Below are 18322 nucleotides of genomic sequence, written 5' to 3' on the forward strand. Positions count from 1 at the left end.
GATTTAAATATCAAATTTTGATGATGAATCTCTCTATATATTACAGTGATAGAACGAAGAAATAAGATTTCTAGGGCTCACAAAAGCTACATCAATTTTCCATTAAAAGGTTCAGAATTTAGTTGATCTCATTTAATAATAACCTAATTAGTGAAAGTAAGGAAATAATAACATTCATTAATCTATTATCTATTTTATATAAATTGTGTAATGAAATTCATCCACAGACATAAGAATACAGGTTATATTATAAATAACTCTGATAATGTGTGAACACACTGAGAAACCCAATTTAACCTGTTAAGTACATATTTGTTCACTGAAATTGTACAAAATCCATTCATCAAAGTGTTCCATCTACATTCATTTCTTACCAGTAGGAAAAAGGGTGAGGAGCAGGGAGGAAGGAAGATGAGAGGGGAGAGGGGAGAGGAAGGAAAGAAAGAATTTCTAATATCATATTCCTGCACCAAACTTCAGGCTTTTCAAATACCTAACACAAAATTGGAACAATGTAGTATGTTGTCACACTAAACATAACCAATATTGGCTCTTGTCCCCAGTTTCAGTTAAATGCTAAGAAATATAATTCTTGCTTTTACCTTTTGTTTTTCTACTAAGATCTCCAAAGAGCCATTTCAAAATTATTGTTCTATTAAAAGCCTGGCTCAGTTCTCTTTATCTACCTTATTTGCATTTATGTTTGGGATAAGAATTTCATAAAACAAAATTCTCAACGTGCCTCTGATGGTCTTTTGAATTCTCCCCAATCATAACTCACCTTATCTCCAAAATATTAAAAAGGCCAGTTCATCAGCCCAAATGCCACAATTATTTTATCTCCTCAAAACTAACCTTTTTTTTCAGTAAGGTCACAGTACTACCATTCCAATATAGGATAAAATAACCCACACTGCATACTTCTTAAAGCTTTTACTTTCTACAGAAATAGAAAGCAGAAGAAGAGGAACAATATAAGCACTGTGAAATTCTATGTAGAAGACAGGTGTTTCTTTGTTTTGTGTTGTTTTGCTTTATTTGACATTTAATAAGCTCAGGAAAATGAAAGATTTCTCCTTCAGGAGATCATATTAGATGAGTAGCCATAGTGAATCTTTTCCCTGCTGATCCCTAAAAGGAGAACAATTGCCAAGTGTTTGCATATAGGCCAAAAAAGTCTATCTCAACATTCAAACTGTTTGAAAGATGAATCATTTTAATAACTACATAAAATCTGCATTCTATCCCTTTAAATCCAATCATTTTCACTCATTAAAAAAAAAAAAAAAAAAAACAATTCCCAACAATAGGATTTATAGCCTAGTCTGAGATGCATTAAACAAAGGTGATATTTTTGATGAGGCATACTAACTTACAAAAAAATTATTAAATGCATGGCAGATTAATTAACTAGAAGAGGTTAATATAGTCAAACCACAATTTCAGGGTAAGATTTCACTTGGCATAAACATAGTAATCCACCATTTTATTTGAAAATCTCCAGTAGGGGAAATTACATATCCTATCATGTTAGCAAGTATAGCAGTCAAAAAATTATTTAAATTCAAAATGCCTTTCTCAGTTACAAGTCATCTATTCCTATCCACCTAGGATACAATGAAGAACAGCTATTAACTATTATTACATCATCATTAGTATCTCTATCCTGATATAACTTTTATAAAGAAGCAGTCAGTTTTTACTCTGAACTGTGCAAGGGCTCTGAGATAATAATAGCAGTAAAGATAGCAATAGATTTGAAACAACATCCTCAATACCTCTGAAACCTCGGGGGGACTGAGAAACCAAGGGATTGTCAATCCAAGGTCATGCAGGATTAAAAGAGGAAGGAAGGAAGGAGGGAAGGAAGGAAGGAAGGAAGGAAGGAAGGAAGGAAGGAAGGAAGGAAGGGAAAAAGGGAGGGAGAGAGAGAGAGAGAAAGAAAGAAAAGAAAGAAAGAAAGAAAGAAAGAAAGAAAGAAAGAAAGAAAGAAAGAAAGAAAGAAAGAAAGAAAGAAAGAAGGAAAGAAGAAAGAAAGAAGAAAGAAAGAAAGAAGGAAAGAAGAAAGAAAGAAGAAAGAAAGAAAGGAAGAAAGAAAGAAAGAAAGAAAGAAAGAAAGAAAGAAAGAAAGAAAGAAAGAAAGAAAGAAAGAAAGAAAGAAAGAAAGAAAAAGGAAGAAAGGAAGAAAGAAAGTAAATACAATAGGAAGGCAACCTAGGACTTTCAGTCTTCTGTTCTTACTGCTTAAATAGTCTCACTATCTTTAAAGTTCTTTTCCATTCAGGTAAGACAAAGCCCTAAGGGATTCATTCCCCCTTGTGCAAGTTGCTTAGCTGAGCCATACATTTCTATTGGCCCTATTGATTAGGCATCTGCTTCCTCTCTGTGGATGGTTTGCTCTTGTGGAACCGTGTTTAGCAGCTGTTACAGTTCAGATGAGTGTTGACAGGATGAAAATTAAATTAACACCCAATAACATTTTAACACCTGGTCCAACAACTGCAATATCATTGAATTTCACCTTTTCGAAATTGCTTCGGGAGTTAATTCATCCTTACTTTGACTTTGACCTAAGGAGACACTCCTATAATTTTGCTACAAAAGACTCTCCCTTGACTGTTCATTTATAATTTCCGTAAACCTTCCCTCTGATTCACGTTCAATGACTGCATGGGCAGTCTCTAGAAAATACTCAGTAGAAATATTCCACTGGAAGATGTGCTACTCTCGAGATTATAACTAAAGAGTGAGCATGAACAGAAAATGTTAACCAAAGGGGAAGTAACGTTTCACTGCAGCATAAGCCAGGCTGATGGGCAAATAACTATCTTCTCTGGGAGAATAAAGTTGGAAAGAATACAGGTTTCACACACACTTGTGACTTCCTAAGTCTTGACTGGCTTGTGGATAATGTTAGGGAGATATAGCATGGTCCTTAAGCTGGTGGACTCTGGAGTCAGATGGCCTCATTTAAAAATTCAATTCTGCTGTTCCTAAACATGTGCATTGTTTGATACTTGAATCCCTAAGTTTAGTTTCCTCAAAAAAGCCAATAATAGTACCTACTTCACAGGGTTGTTTGACAATTATACAATCCATGTAAAACTCTTAAAGTAATAGTATCCTACAGGGTCTGATACATACTAAGTCCTAAGTAAGTCTTATGTACATCATGTCATAAACAACCTAAACTGAAAAGGAGTTTTGAGATCATTTAATCCTATCTTCTCATTTTACTGTTAAGTAAACACAAAGAAGTTTGGTAACTTACTCAAGGATGTATGCCCACAAAGTCAGTGCTGAGAAACAAATCCAGGTTTCCTCATCAGAACTCATTTTCTTTTTAGACAACTGCCAACTCCCTAATAGGCTACTTACTTAGAAAAGATTCTGTGACCACACTCAGTAACTCATTCACTTAAACTTCTTCTATCTGTATCGCTTCTCGGCCTTTTGGCTAAGATCAAGTGTAGTAACTTCTTCTATCTGTATTTCTCTTCTCTCTGGGAGAAAGAAATGGTGCTATTTGCTATTTGCCAGGGCTATTAAGACCCACAGATAATAAAACTGTCATCTTATCTTTGGTGTTTAGAATTCCTATTAGATGCTAGATATTCTGCCTAAGGTAATATAACACAGTACCTAACATACACAAAGGCAAGGAAAAGCTGTTCCTGCATAACCACATAATAAATACAGTCTAATAAACAATTGTTAGAAAATGATAATCCATTTAGTGCATTTCCCAGATCTTCACTTCTTGTTTCTGTTGCCTTCAATTTTATTGCTATTTATTTTTGTAGGGAAGAGGGACTAGAAGTGAGAACTGCATCTTTAAATCTGGTTAGTATTAGTACTTGTTAACAGTTTGGGCAACCGTTTTGTATTTCTACAGACTGATACTCTAGACTATACTGAGATTTTTGGATCAGTCATAAATTATATTTACTCATCTATTTTCCCCACCTGCTTTTTCCCCCCACCAGTAGACTTGAGAGCTTTTGTTCTTGTTTTATGATAGATTATTCTCCCCAAGTATTTTCTTTCTTTTGTTCTGTTTGGTTTTGTTTCATTCCATTTGTTTTATTTCTCATCCTGAATATATGGGAGTGATAATATGGACAGAAATTGCAAGACACAATTTGGAGGAAATAATCCTTTCACAAAAGTGTACTTTAAAAAATTATTTTATGTTAATTCTTTGGAGTAAAACACCTCAAATCCTATATTGTTAAGTTTGCATAATTCAATGTAAATATTAATTTTTCAGAAAATGTTTTTATAAAAGAACATATAATTTCATGATGAAAAGAAGAATGACAGGGGAGGGGGTATGAGAATCTAACTACTCTAATCTGCTAGTGTGAGAAAAGCAGCTTCCAGAAGTGAAAATCAAATGGTGGGAAATACTGAATGTTTTCAGAATGTTATATAAATTGCTTAATTGTCTCATTCTCCTAAATGGTTCCCTTTGTCCCTTTAGGTAAATAAAGCCTTTGTTACAGTAACTCCAGAAAGGATCTATCTAATCACCCTGGGGAGCATATGTATATAATTTGAAATATGTAAGCATTAAAGATATATAATGTGCTTGGCACCACATATATCACTGATTCCTTCTATATTTTCCAGGTAAATGTATAAATATCCTGAGACATGTGTCTTTTCGCTAAAAGTAATAACGCTAATAAAAGCAAAAAAAAGTATTTCCAGCAACCTGAATATGCACTTACAACAGGAAGAAAGGTTACAAGATTCTCAAATTCTCATAGATATTATAGCAGTTTTTTCAGTTATTTGCAAGACTAATTACTCCTACTAAAACTAACATATTCACACCGTGGTCAGTATTAATATTTCAGTGCTGTATGAGGAATGAATTGAAAAGGAAATTTTCATAAACCTGCAAGTTCAACTAAAATATGGTTGAACATTCTTAAAAGGTGATAGCGATTTGCTTTTGAATATTTTAATTATTCTGCACTACAAAAAGATGTGGTAATCTAGGAAAGAAATATTGTTTTTCTAGGAGAAAAAAAAAGAAAAGAGGAATAGAAATCAGGAAAAGTTCCCATCTCTTTCAATACCAATATATGGTGTTTATCAGGTAATATTTCAGAAAATAATAAAATTGGAAGAGTTCTTAATATTTTATTCAATCGACACCCATGCCTCCTGGAAAGAGACTTAGCAAAAGGAGAAAAACAACTATAGCATCTTGAATCAAACAAAGCAGTTCATTAGCCTCTGGTTTTATTTAGAAATACTCCAGACATGAGAAAATCACATTACTTTAAATGCTTATCATGTTCATAATCGATTTGTCCAATTGCATACAGTGTGATCATTCGGGCAACCAGGGCACTAATACCATTCATCAGGCAGAAAAAAAAAAAAATCATTCATTAAAAATCCATAGAATCACAAACCTATTATTAAGGCTGAGGATCACCTTATAGGAGCACTTCATTTTACAGATAAAGAGACTACAACTGCAAAAAGTGGTATGTTTTGCACATGATCACACACATGGTCAGACAAAAAACATGATTCATATGAAGGGATGCTACCTGACAGGCCAACATTCATTTTACCACACCAGACTAGCTGCACAACTCCCTTTATTAGTTATTATCAACACCTAAATGGCAGCATACACTAACAGGAATCTGAAAACTCTGGGATATTTTCCTCTATTTGCCAAAGAGAATCAAGATCTTACCCACTGGGTCATGAATGAGACAGGAAAAGCCATTTGTTCAGATGTTCACCTGCCTGCTCTTGCAGCACCTTAACCAGCTATAGTATAAGATTGCTTCCCTGTTTACTTAACATTTGGTGGCCATGCAGTAAATAAAACATCAATCAGCAAGAGTGACTGTATCCAAATCAAGAAAATTTTGGAAGTGAATGTTTACAATTACGTATTTGGTGTCAAAATATATTAGCAGAAAAATTACATATGTAGAGACTGGGTAAGAATATTAATCAAGATATTATTTCTTGCATATATAATGTACTAACTGTTTCAACATAAGACATGTCCACTAGTGGAGCTCTCTAAATCTCTTACTATGGCTGTTCTATAAGAAGAATAAGATATATAACCTCTGTTTTGATATTGCTTTGCCCTTACCTCCATAGACTTTTTAGGTATTTCCCTGATTTCACTTTTAATATAAGTCCCATAAAAAAAAATAAAACAAACCACAAATAGTATTTCCATGGAAACTGGAATTCAATTTTCTCTACCAAAGATCACCAAGAAAGCAAAAAAGATCCCATTTTCATTAGCATTTAGGCTAGGAATACCAGCAATACAGTGTCATGACCTGGGAACTCTGCAGTGAGAATGTTCTTTAAAGCAGTCTTGACAGACTCACCTAATCAAGATGTCATGTTGCTGTGGCACATCATACCCACATCCACATGAAATACAACCTGTAGAAAGGAAAAGCAGAGAAAGACACAGTCACTCTTTGGCTAATGTTTTATTTATTGCATCACCATCAAATGTTAAGTAAACAGTGAAACAGATTTTCTTTTTACTTAGGATCATGAAAGCAAAGTCCTTTATCTAGAGATTATGATTTAAGGTTTTATTTTCAAACTGGGAATAATAAATGTAGTCATACTTGCTTTCAGTGAAAAATCAAACTTAATATATTTATACAAATACAGCCTTCCTAAGAAAATAGTTATTGAAGCTGAGGCTACTAGAAGTTCATAAAATTCAGACTAAAGGAAAACTGCCTCAATTACACACCAAGGATGAGATTCAAGATGAACTAAGAGAGTACAGAAATATATATATATTTTATATATATAATGTATCGCTGAAATTATATGAAGTATAATAAAATATATATTGCCATCTAATAGAAAATTTTACATATTAAAATCTGAGTTATTTTAGTGATTGCACTTCAAATATATAATTATTTAAAATATTTCCCACCTAAGCTTCTGGTATTTTTGTGCAAAGAATGAGTTACCAAACATTTTGAAAAATAATCACACATTCTGAACAGGCTCACAAATTATGAGTGTCGCAGAAAGATAACAGTCTAATATGAAATATCGAATGTGAATAGTTGAAATTTTTTTTCTTTGTTCTTCTTACATGTTATGGACATCGTGTTCATCTCTTTACAGAACTCTGCCTACACCCTAAAATGTAGACCTTTGAAAAAATGAGAAGTGCTTTCTTAAGCGAGCTACAATACAGGGGCAGATCCTAGGGAGGGGGCAAAATTGCCAGGGTTCCATATTAAAGAAACATGTTGATTAATGATGAGCAATACTAGGGAGTCAGTAAGGAAAAGGAGAAGAAGGTTTGCTATACTAGGGCTACCACAACAAGAAAGAAGCACCTTCTACAATAAAGGTAATTTTTTCTTATTTAAATCACTAACAACAGTAAGCTCAGATAGTTTATCTATTGTAATCAGCTTCTGTTCCATATTTGAACTCCAAAATACATTTAATTACAGACACATGCCATAAATGATGATTAGCAACCTTGACTGTACTGAACCTACAATGTGGCTAAACTGCCCAAAACTAGTATTAGAGATGGATAGTAACAGTTCAATAGCACAATTTTATGGCTGAAACCGACAGGGATCCAATTCTCAGGGAGAATATTCATAGATTCAGGCATTATTTATATATTATAAATATAGTAAGTCAATAAATTTATTGACTCTCTTCCCAAAGCTCTCTAAAAAGTATATTTCTAACTTGTCTTCCAATATTATCCCATCTCAGGACCTATGAGATTTTGTATTTGAAAATTCTCCTTGAAGTAACTTCCCTTATTTAGATTTAATCAATTACTCCCACCCCTATTCTCTTTGAAGATGGAAATTCTATGTCCACCATCTTCAAAACAATTTCTAATTTGTAATCTTTAAAGTCACTGTATTTGTTCAGGTCATCTGAGAAGCAAATACTGAGATGGGAATCAGTCTTTCAAGAGACCCGGAGAAACACCTTCCAAGAATAAAGGGGAGGAAGCAGTAGGCAAAGAAAACCTTCAGATTGCAATGTAGTCCTGACATCTGTGAAAGAAGAGGAGCAAGGAGGATTGGTTGCCATGCAAATCTAAGAAAATCTCAGCCAAAAAGGTGGGGGATTACCAACCCAGATTTGCCCACAAGAAGAATCCAATCTGCCATCCGAATAAGCCAACATTAGTATTCTGGCTGTGCTTAATCACTGACTCAGAAATGTTAGGGAAGCATGGCCTTATTGTAGACATGGTGGTAGATCCAGAGAGATGGCAGCTGGACATGTCTTTAATTATGCTCCACACAACAGGAGATCTGAGGTACCTTTCCATGAGCACCATAGTAGTTTTTGGACTCTTTCTATATCTTTGAAAGAAGGTCTGAATTTTATCCTAGAGTGTTAAGACACTTTGTAAATGTCCAAAAGTGTGTAAGAATATATATATCAAAATGCCCTCCAACTACAGATAGGGATTCTATCAGTCTCACAGTGACAGGGGAATGAAATTGATACCATGCATACTGCCTGCTGACAAACACTGTACTTGAATAAATATATCTTTGTTCACCTGGGAAATTAAAAGAAAACCCAAGGACCCTACTTCCCCACTTATAAGTGTATATTCATTTTTCTCTTGATTGATGAAGCATATATTGTAATGAGTTTTTCAGTTTCTCAGTAAGGGTAACATGCTTCTTCAGAATAGGTATATCCAAGAATTCCTTCCTGTTACTTTTAACTTTAGAATTAAAGGAATGATAGCTTAATTAACCACAGTGCTCCATAAGGTGTGGCTCCTTTGTCTCCCCTCACATAATTCTTAAAGGACCAAGGCAGAACTGCAGTATCTCATGAGTATATAGGGACATGGGGTTCGAGGGTTAAAAGTCCCAAGGCCACTAAGGAACAACTAGAGAAATGAAATTAACTACACAGAAACTGTGGTGGTTACTTAGACTTGGTTTCCTATACTTCATTTTACTCTCCTCTTGGAGAGATTAGAAGGCAAAAATCACACAACTTCGACTCCCTCAGAAACTAGGTTTCTAGAAGTGAATGAGTCGCATTCACATATTTGGGAGGTAGTGGTGGTTAGGAAGCAAGCTCTGACAGACCGAATGTTCTTGCTGCCTTGTCACGAACCATCTGGGTATAAGGTGGCAGTGGTAGTAGGTAGTAGCAGTGGCAACAGCAGGGTTTTGTCCTGTCTTTATCATAGCTTTATCATAGCTATAGTGTAAGATGTATTGCACACATCTGTTGTCTTTTTGTCTATTATATATATATATATCTTGTCACAAAAAGTCCAATGGCAACCTCCTTAAAATACTTCTGTAAGTATCTAGTTTCCTATGTAAACACCTAATTCCCAGTACATCCCCAGTTCCCTATAAACACCTAATTCCCTGTAGTAAGTCTCTTTTTGCTTGGTTTCATTTTTCTGAACAAAACTTGAACGGATACAATGATTAGAACAGAGAACAGCATGTTTAATAGGGAAGTAAATGGACTGAAACCATAACGCAGAGGACTACGGAATGGCCGTATCTGCATCAAGATGGAAAGTTAATATAATTTTACTCAGGATCTTCCAAAGAAGGACAACTTAGGTAGTAAATCCTGGGGAAGGGGATTCCTGGTAGGGAATACTGTAATGCTTAAAGACTTGCTAGTAGATTTTGATGGGGATAGGACACCCAAAGGTACCAAAGATCAGTTCCAAGTACTTAATGATAATATGTCTTTGTGTTGTAGAGCACTTTGAAGATTGTAAAGTGGAACCATCTGAGCATTTCTTAGCTAGTGCTCTAAACAAATGGAGCTAAAAATTGAGCTAAACATGAGAAATATTATTATCCGTTTTGCAGACAAAGAGACTGGGTCTCAAAGAGATTTTAATAACTGGCAAGCAGCGGAATCTGGATACAAACAGTTTTTTTGGTTCTCAGTATATTTTATCCAATACAATGCAGCCTCTCCACATAATATCCCTCCCACACAACAGTAAAGCTTTTTTAAAAATATGATTTGGACTCACAGATGAACTATTTAGATATTATATAGAAATTAGAAGAAATCTATAAAAACCTTTATATCCACTCAAATAAATAGTAAAAGAATGCACTTATCACTGATCTTTCCAGTGTGACAACTAAAATTTTCAACAGCAAGCCTAACAGCAACCTCATTACCTCATTTTCTTTGTGTAATAGCATCCTGAGAGTGCATACACACTTTAATTTTTGCCTTCTAAAGACTCTACACATCTTACTCTCTTGGGGTATTGTCATTATCCATTTGTTCCTACTCTAGGTGATTGTACCTCTCCATTCCACACTCATTTGATAGATTCAGAATTATTGAAATTTTATATCACTGAGTATCATACAGTATTTCTAGTGGAATTTAAGGACCAGACAGTAACATGCACATCACAAAGGAAAATGTGTTTTATGAAGTATATTAACACAAATGGAGTGTACTTCAAGGTGAGCAACAGAATACAAGCAAAAGACAACAGATGTGTGCAATACATCTTACAGCAGGCTGTAGATGGGACAACCAGACCCAATGTTTTTGATTCTACAATTTTAAGTGACCTGCAACCCACATTTATTCAATCCAAAAAGTATTGAAATTTGGTAAAATGTAACTAGAATTAAATCTATATATCATAATTCTATCAAGGGAAATGTGCCAAGGAAGGGATTACTACATTTTATATACAGCATTATTTATAAAATAGTTTTGCTATTATGTAATGAGCATCAAGTATGTGCCAGGAACAATACTACATGCTCCACATAAATTATCATATTTATGCTTCACAATAACCTTATACAATATTAAAATTACATCTGTGGACAGAGAAACATCTCAGAAAGTTTAGAACTCTCCTTAAGAGTACATAATTAATAAGTGGTAGCACAAAATGTGAAATTGAATAACTTGGTGCATGTATGATTAAGCCAGACAAGCTCTCTAGGCTTGCACTGGCAGAAATGGTCTTACATTAAATTGAACTAGGTCATCTGGTTCATTTTTAATCTAAAACCCTTAGTAAATACTTTCTGAACTCCTCTTATTTTCAGGCCACCTAGAACAGCTGTGCTTTGAAGGATGAAACTGGGAAATTAGACACAAATTCTAAAATAAAGATGCTGAAGTTGGTAGGCAAGTAAGACCTACACTAACAATGATACAATGAGGAGTGTGAAGTGAGCCCTAAGAAACAAACAAATATAATCCTTTGGGAGTTCACAGAACAAATTACTATAGTTTATTAATGAATCAGGAATGACTCTACAGAAGTGATAGCATATGAGCCAGGCCTACAAGGATGGGTGAAATTTAAGGTCAGATAATAAGTGTTAGTGAGGATGTGGAGAAAGTATAAGCCTTATACACTGCTGGTGGACATACATAATGGTGCAACTGCTTTGGAGAATAATCAGTTAGTTCCTCAATGGATTAAACACAGAGTTAGCATATGACCCAGAAATTCTACTGCTACATATATACCCAAGAAAAATGAAAACAGACGTCCATACAAAAACTGTACACAGTATTTATAGAAATATTATTCATAAAAGCCAAAAGATGGAAATAACCCAAATGTCAATCAACAAAGAGATAAACAAATGTGGTATACCCATACAATGGAATATTACCTCTAATACATGCAACATAAATGAATCTTGAAAACATTATGCTATATGAAAAAATCCAGTCACAAAAGTCCATGTATTACACAATTCCATCCATATGAAAGTCAATAATAAGTAAATCTATAGTGACAGTGATTGCTTAGGGCTGGGCAGACAGATGAGTAGATTAGGGTATGAGAGCTAAGGATATGGGGTTTCTTTTTGAGTTGATAAAATAGAGGAAAAATCTTTACAGACACGAAAAACAGCATAAGCCCAAGAAAAAGAGTTAGCAATTATCTGTTTTTGCCTTCCCCTTTTGCTGCTTTTTGTAAGATGTTGTCTTGACAAGATAGTGATCATATAGAACATTACCCATCCACAAACTGATGTTTTTTTATTGCTTGTACGAATAAGATGTAACTATACTTAAAAATCAACATAAAATCCTCCCTTATACCTTTCCTTCTGTGCTTAAATTATAGTTACTTTCTTATTGTTAGTTTGTTTTGATTTATAGTTGTATGTTCTGGTATATTAGTTTTATATTACTGTGTAACAAATTTACCATAAATTTAGCAGCTGAAAATAGCATCTATTTATTATCTCACAGTTCTGTATGTCAGAAGTCCAAACAGGCACAGCAGCATTCTCTGCTCAGGGTCTCACAAGGCCATAATCAAGGTATCAGCCAGGCTGGGATTTTATCTGGAGGCTCTAGGGAAGAATCTACTTCTAAGCTAATTCAGTTTACTGGCAGAGTTCAGTCCTTTGTTATTGTATGACTGAGGGTCCTATTTCTTTGCTGGCTGTTAGCCAGGCATTACTTTCAGCAACTAGAGGCTATACTTGGGTCCTTGCACATGCTGTCTCCATTTTCAAAGCCAGCAATGTAACAATACATCACATCCTTATTGTGCCTTTAACATCTATGACTTTGCTTCTGACACCACTGAGAGAAAACTCTGCTCTTAAATGGTTCATGTGATTAGGTTAGGCCCATCCCCATATTCTCCCTTTTGATTGACTCAAAGTCAGCTGATTAGTAACTTTAATTACATCTGAAAACTCTTTTTCAGTGTAAGATAACATAAGCAGGGGTATACTATCTCATCCTTCACGATCCCACGGATCAGGGCAGGAAATCTTGAGGGTCCATTTTAGAATTCAATCTACTATACCTGGTTTAAATGAAAAGATTTCTATGGACAGGTAAACAAGTAGTACTGTCTAAGAAATGATAAATAGGTTTCTTTTCTTTGCCCAACATCTCCACATGCTTAAGCAGTTTGTGTACATTATAATTTACCAAGAAAGAAATGCTCTGTTTTTCAAATTATATATAATTGGTCATTATATCAATTCAGTTCATCAGGACCAGCACTGGTCATGATATTTAGCAATATATATATATATATATATATATTTATATATTGCTTAGTATGTGTCAGACAATTTTAACAAAACTAACACACGTCTTGAATTTTTACTGATAAAGAAAATGGGCACAGAGAGCCTAACCACAGGTGGGACAGTGAATGGTAGAGCCAGGATATGAACCCAGGCTCTACTTGGGTTTCTGGAATCTAACTAATCAAGATCAGTGCTCTTAGGCTCTATACTAGCACTCTAATTTTTGCTTATATTTCACTGATTTTGAAAAATAACATTCTATGTAATGGTTCCCAAACATAGATTACATTAAAATCTTTTGTTGAGTCAATCTATCACGTTCATCATCAATCCTGACAAACATGGCTTTAGATATGCTTTTTTAAGATTTATTTATCTATTTGAGAGAGAGAGTAGGAGAGTGAGCATGAGCATGAGTGAGGGGCAGAGGGAGAGAATCTCAAGCAGACTCCCACTGACTGTGGAACCAGTGGCAGGGCTGGATCCCAGAACCCTGAGATCATGACCTGAGCTGAAATCAAGAGGCAGTCGCCCAACCGACAGAGCCACCCCAGCACCCCTAGAAATGCTTCTATCTATAGCCTAACAAAATTGTAAATCTTACACAAATATTTGACTTTAAATACATTTCAGTAAATTTAAAACTAAGTCTGTAATATCAGGTGTTGCAAAATATATATTTTTTTTAATCCATTTAAACGGGGGCGCCTGGGTGGCTCAGTCAGTTAAGCATCTGCCTTCAGATCAGGTCACGATCCCAGGGTCCTGGGATCCAGCCCTGCATCTGGCTCCCTGCTCAGTGTGGGGGTCTGCTGCTCTTCCCTGATTGTGTTCTTTCTCCCTCTGTCAAATAAATAAATAAAATATTTTTAAAAATCCATTTAAATAGTCCCTATTGTTTCAATATTTCATGAAAAGAACTCAGATTCAGATAAACTTCAATAATTATTTAGGTTTATAGACCAGACCAGGAATTCACTGAGGTAAAGAAATTCTCACTTCTCAGATTCAGTTATACTCAGGAAAACAAGAGTAAAAGGTAGAAAATATATACCATAATATATTAAGCACCACATACGAGCAATAAACTTAATTACTTAGAGCAATATGGAATAATTTTAAGATATATATTTCAAGTTAAAAAAATAGAAATGGAAAAAATCTAAAGCATTTAAGTGAAGATAAAGGGCAGGCAGGCATACAAATAAAAATTCCATGTATTATTTTTCCAAAATGCATATATAGTTATAATATAATGGGTACAGATAAGGGTCAAAATATTTAAAATATTAAAGCTTCAATCAATAGTATTTTAAAAATTATATCATAACCACATGCTTGGCCATGGAGCCTTGCCAAGTCCTGGCTCTCTTATGGAAACTATACTGGCCTTCACTACTGGGGGAACTCTGGCTATTTCCTGCTGTCCCCACCTTCTCTCCTTTACCTGCATATCCACTGCCATTAATTATTTAATTCATTAACTAAGTGTAAGATCAGCAATTGTACCCCCCTACTTAAATGATGTGTGTGCTGTTTAGAAGGTCATCTGTTTAAAGCATAGGTCATATTATTTTCAACTTGCTATATACGTGATCATTTCTTCTAGAAGTTAAGCATCAACTCTTCAATCAAGAAAGTGATTTCATATGGTAACATGGTTTCTATAAGAATATTGATTTATATTACAGCTTTTGAGGTATCTTTTCATCAATATAAAATTCTCATTTAAAAGATATGCATAGATTTCTGAGGGCTAAAAAACAAAGTTGATATACTCTTTAATATTTGTCTGCTTATTTTATTAGGATAAAAACTAAAGTTATTCTTGAGGATTCACATAAATATCCTATATCTTTCCAAAGCATTTTTCATTAATAAAGAATCAAGATTATATTTCCAGAAGTCACTTGTTTGAACCTTTTTACATAAATAATTTAGTTAAAATAACCTAATTATAAGAGAATTTCCTAATCTCAAAAGCAAAGAAATAGCAGTCATGACATCTACTATTTTTGTCATTCATTTACTATACTAACAATGAAAAAAAATAACACTTCACATTCTTGCTATGCCAAAATTTGATGAGGTCACTATTGTTTTTTGATGGAAGTCATATGAATGGTTTTATTAAACTTACAGCAAAGAAGAAAGCTAAAAAAGTTGAATATGTCAGCCATAGGGTGACATTGCTCTTGAAATTGCTCAATTTTAGTAGTGAAAGCTCAGTTTACAGTATTACTCACTACAGTAGGAAGAAGGTAAAACTTCCTCAGCTTCCACTTCATGTCATAAATATGCAAGTTTCTTTCTGATATTTTTATTTAATATTAAAAAATACCTTCCAGATGTTACTTTAAAATGTTACTAGTCCTAAAAAAATTAAAGTTTGAACAATAAACACTTGCTCACACATATTCTGATGATATTAATGGAAAAATATATTAGAATAGTTAAAGTCTAAAAGAAGATTCCCCTCTCTATGCAAATAAGATGTATGACAGGTTACCTTGCAAAAACTGTTACCCACTGGTGGCTCTGGCCTCTATTATACTTTGATAACTCACTACAATGCTGTATTTTTGAGAATATGAGTATATTCTCTCACATAACAAAGAAGTTTATGGATAATATCATTAAGAGAATTGCACTGACTGGGGAGCGGGGGAGTCCTTTCACAAAAGTATGTATATCAAACCACCACAATGTACACTCTTTTTTTTTTAAGATTTATTTATTTGAGAGAGACAGAGTGCATGCATGCAGGGGGACAGCCAGAGGGATAGGGAGAGAAGCAAACTCCCCACTGAGCAGGGAGCCAGACACAGGGCTGATCTCACAACCCTGATATCATGACCCAAATCAAGAGCCAGACACTCAACTGACTGAGCCACCCAGGTGCCCCAACACTTTTAATATTTTACAATTTTTATGCCATTTCTTATACCTCAATAAACCTGAATTTTAAAAAAAGGCAGTTGCATTGAGTCCAAAAAACTCTTATGAACAGTATTTCAAAAATAAATATGATTTGATACACCAAGAGATAGATGTGTAGGTCTGCTGTTGTGCAAGACCTTGAATTAATATTCATTTTGGTTGATGAGCTCCAAAAACAAATCACATTTTTATCAATATTTTCTTTAATTAACTCTCATACATTTAGTCTGCCTATTCAGATGAATTCTGCACTGCTATACTATAAATGGACTGAGGAGAAGAACACTGCTTGAAAGCCAGAGAAACAGGCTTCCTGAAGACAGAATAGACCAAGAAGTCAAAAAGCCATGAACTATTCCAAACATTTTAGCAAAAATTCAAATGAAGTTTCAGTTAAGCAAGATAAGTTCTAGAGATCTACTTTATGACATTATAATTGTATTGTACCTAAAAAATTTAAAAGCATCAATCTCATGTAAAAATATTCTTACTATAATGAAATAAAATTAAAAATAAAAAATAATTAGAGATTCAGTGAATGCTTTTTTTGTGCATACCTCCAGCATTATTTATAGACAAATTTTTCTAAAGACTAATTTATTTCACCTTTCATTATTTTCTCTTTGCCATTTGTTCTTTATTCCCTTTTAATTCTTGCCACAGCGTTTAAACTGTTCTGAAGTTCAACAATAACTTACCCATCAACTCAAATATATTTTTTTCTTTATCCTCTTCCATGACCTTTATTTTTTTTTATTTTTGTTTTATTATGTAAGTCACCATAAAATACATCATTAGTTTTTGATGTGGTGATCCATGATCCATTGTTTTCGTATAACACCCAGTGCTCCATGCAGTACGTGCCCTCCTTAATACAATCCCCCCACCCCCCTCCCCTCTAAAACCCTGTTTGTTTCTCAGAGTCCATAGTCTCTCATGGTTCATCTTTCCCTCCGATTTCCCCCCCTTCATTTTTCCCTTCCTTCTCCTAATGTCCTCCATGCTATTCCTTGTGTTCCACAAATAAATGAAACCATATGATAATTGACTTTCTCTGCTTGACTTATTTCACTGAGCATAATCTCCTCCAGTCCCATCCATGTTGATGTAAAAGTCAGGTATTCATCCTTTCTGATGGCTGAGTACTATTCCATTGTATATATGGACCACATCTTCTTTATCCATTCATCTGTTGAAGGGCATCTCAGCTCTTTCCACAGTTTGGCTATTGTGGACATTGCTGCTATGAACATTAGGGTGCATATGGCCCTTCTTTTCACTACATCTGTGTCTTTGGGGTAAATATCCAGTAGTGCAATTGCTGGGTCATAGGGTAGCTCTATTTTTAATTTTTTGAGGAACTGCCACACTGTTTTCCAAAGTGGCTGTATCAGCTTGCATTCCCACCAACAGTGTAAGAGAGTTCCCCTTTCTCCACAACTTCTCCAACATTTGTTGTTTCTTGCCTTGTCATTGTTTGCGATTCTAACTGGTGTAAGGTGGTATCTCAATGTGGTTTTGATTTGAATTTCCCTGACGGTTAATGATGATGAACATTTTTTCATGTGTCTGTTAGCCATTTGAATGTCTTCTCCATGACCTTTAAGCTCCACTGGAGACTCTCCGATTATCACTGCCTGACCATGCCCATTTCTGATTTCCCTCTGACCTTCTACAACTATTTCTTCTCCTGTCTTCCTTACTGGCTCTTTTTCCCCAATCTATCTTCCAAAATGGTGTCCTCATCCCTTTGCCCCATCCTTTCCTCTTTTATTACTTTTTTTTCTTTTCTCTTAGCTATTCCTCACTATACTTCATGACTTTCAAGATTACTTCTGTGGCCCACCAGCAAGTCTACATCTACTACCTTATTTCTTTTTCTTATTTTTCTTTCTTTTTTTTCTTTTTTCCTTCTTTTCTTTCCTTCTTTCTTTTTCTTTTTTTTTTTTTTAATTGAGTAAGTTCTATGCCCAACATGGGACTTGAACTCATGGCCCTGAGATCAAGAGTCACATGCTCTACCAACTGAGCCAGCCAGGTGCCCCTACTACTTATTTCATCATCCTCATTTGTAGCTACCTATTTGCTTAATCTACTTTGAGACCATTACAAAATCTCAAAGGTCAGATTCACAAAGCTGAACTTCTCAGGTTCCTAGTTAAAATGACTTCTCCTATTACATTTCCCCTTTCAGCTTGACTATTTTCCCCAATCACCCACACTTGAAACTTCTGAATTTCATTTTTTAGTTCATACATCTTGCTTTCTACCCATTTTATTTTTACTTTGGAACATATAACTTAAACACA

General features: G+C 34.6%; 1 long non-coding RNA gene and 1 pseudogene across 1 annotated transcript in view; one reads left to right on the forward strand and one right to left on the reverse strand.

The window, feature by feature from the left end:
- Positions 1-6474, reverse strand: part of LOC118003047 — a 452014-nt gene extending 445540 nt beyond the window's left edge. Inside the window, exon 1 of the long non-coding RNA XR_004677248.1 lies at positions 6384-6474. This is a non-coding gene — a long non-coding RNA (uncharacterized LOC118003047). The remainder of the gene's footprint in view (positions 1-6383) is intronic.
- LOC118003796 lies at positions 3438-3597 on the forward strand (annotated as a pseudogene).
- Positions 6475-18322: the final 11848 nt, after the last annotated feature.

Source organism: Mirounga leonina, unplaced genomic scaffold (genome assembly GCF_011800145.1).
Source record: "Mirounga leonina isolate KUSES-001 unplaced genomic scaffold, KU_Mleo_1.0 Mir_91, whole genome shotgun sequence".
NCBI lineage: Eukaryota > Metazoa > Chordata > Mammalia > Carnivora > Phocidae > Mirounga > Mirounga leonina.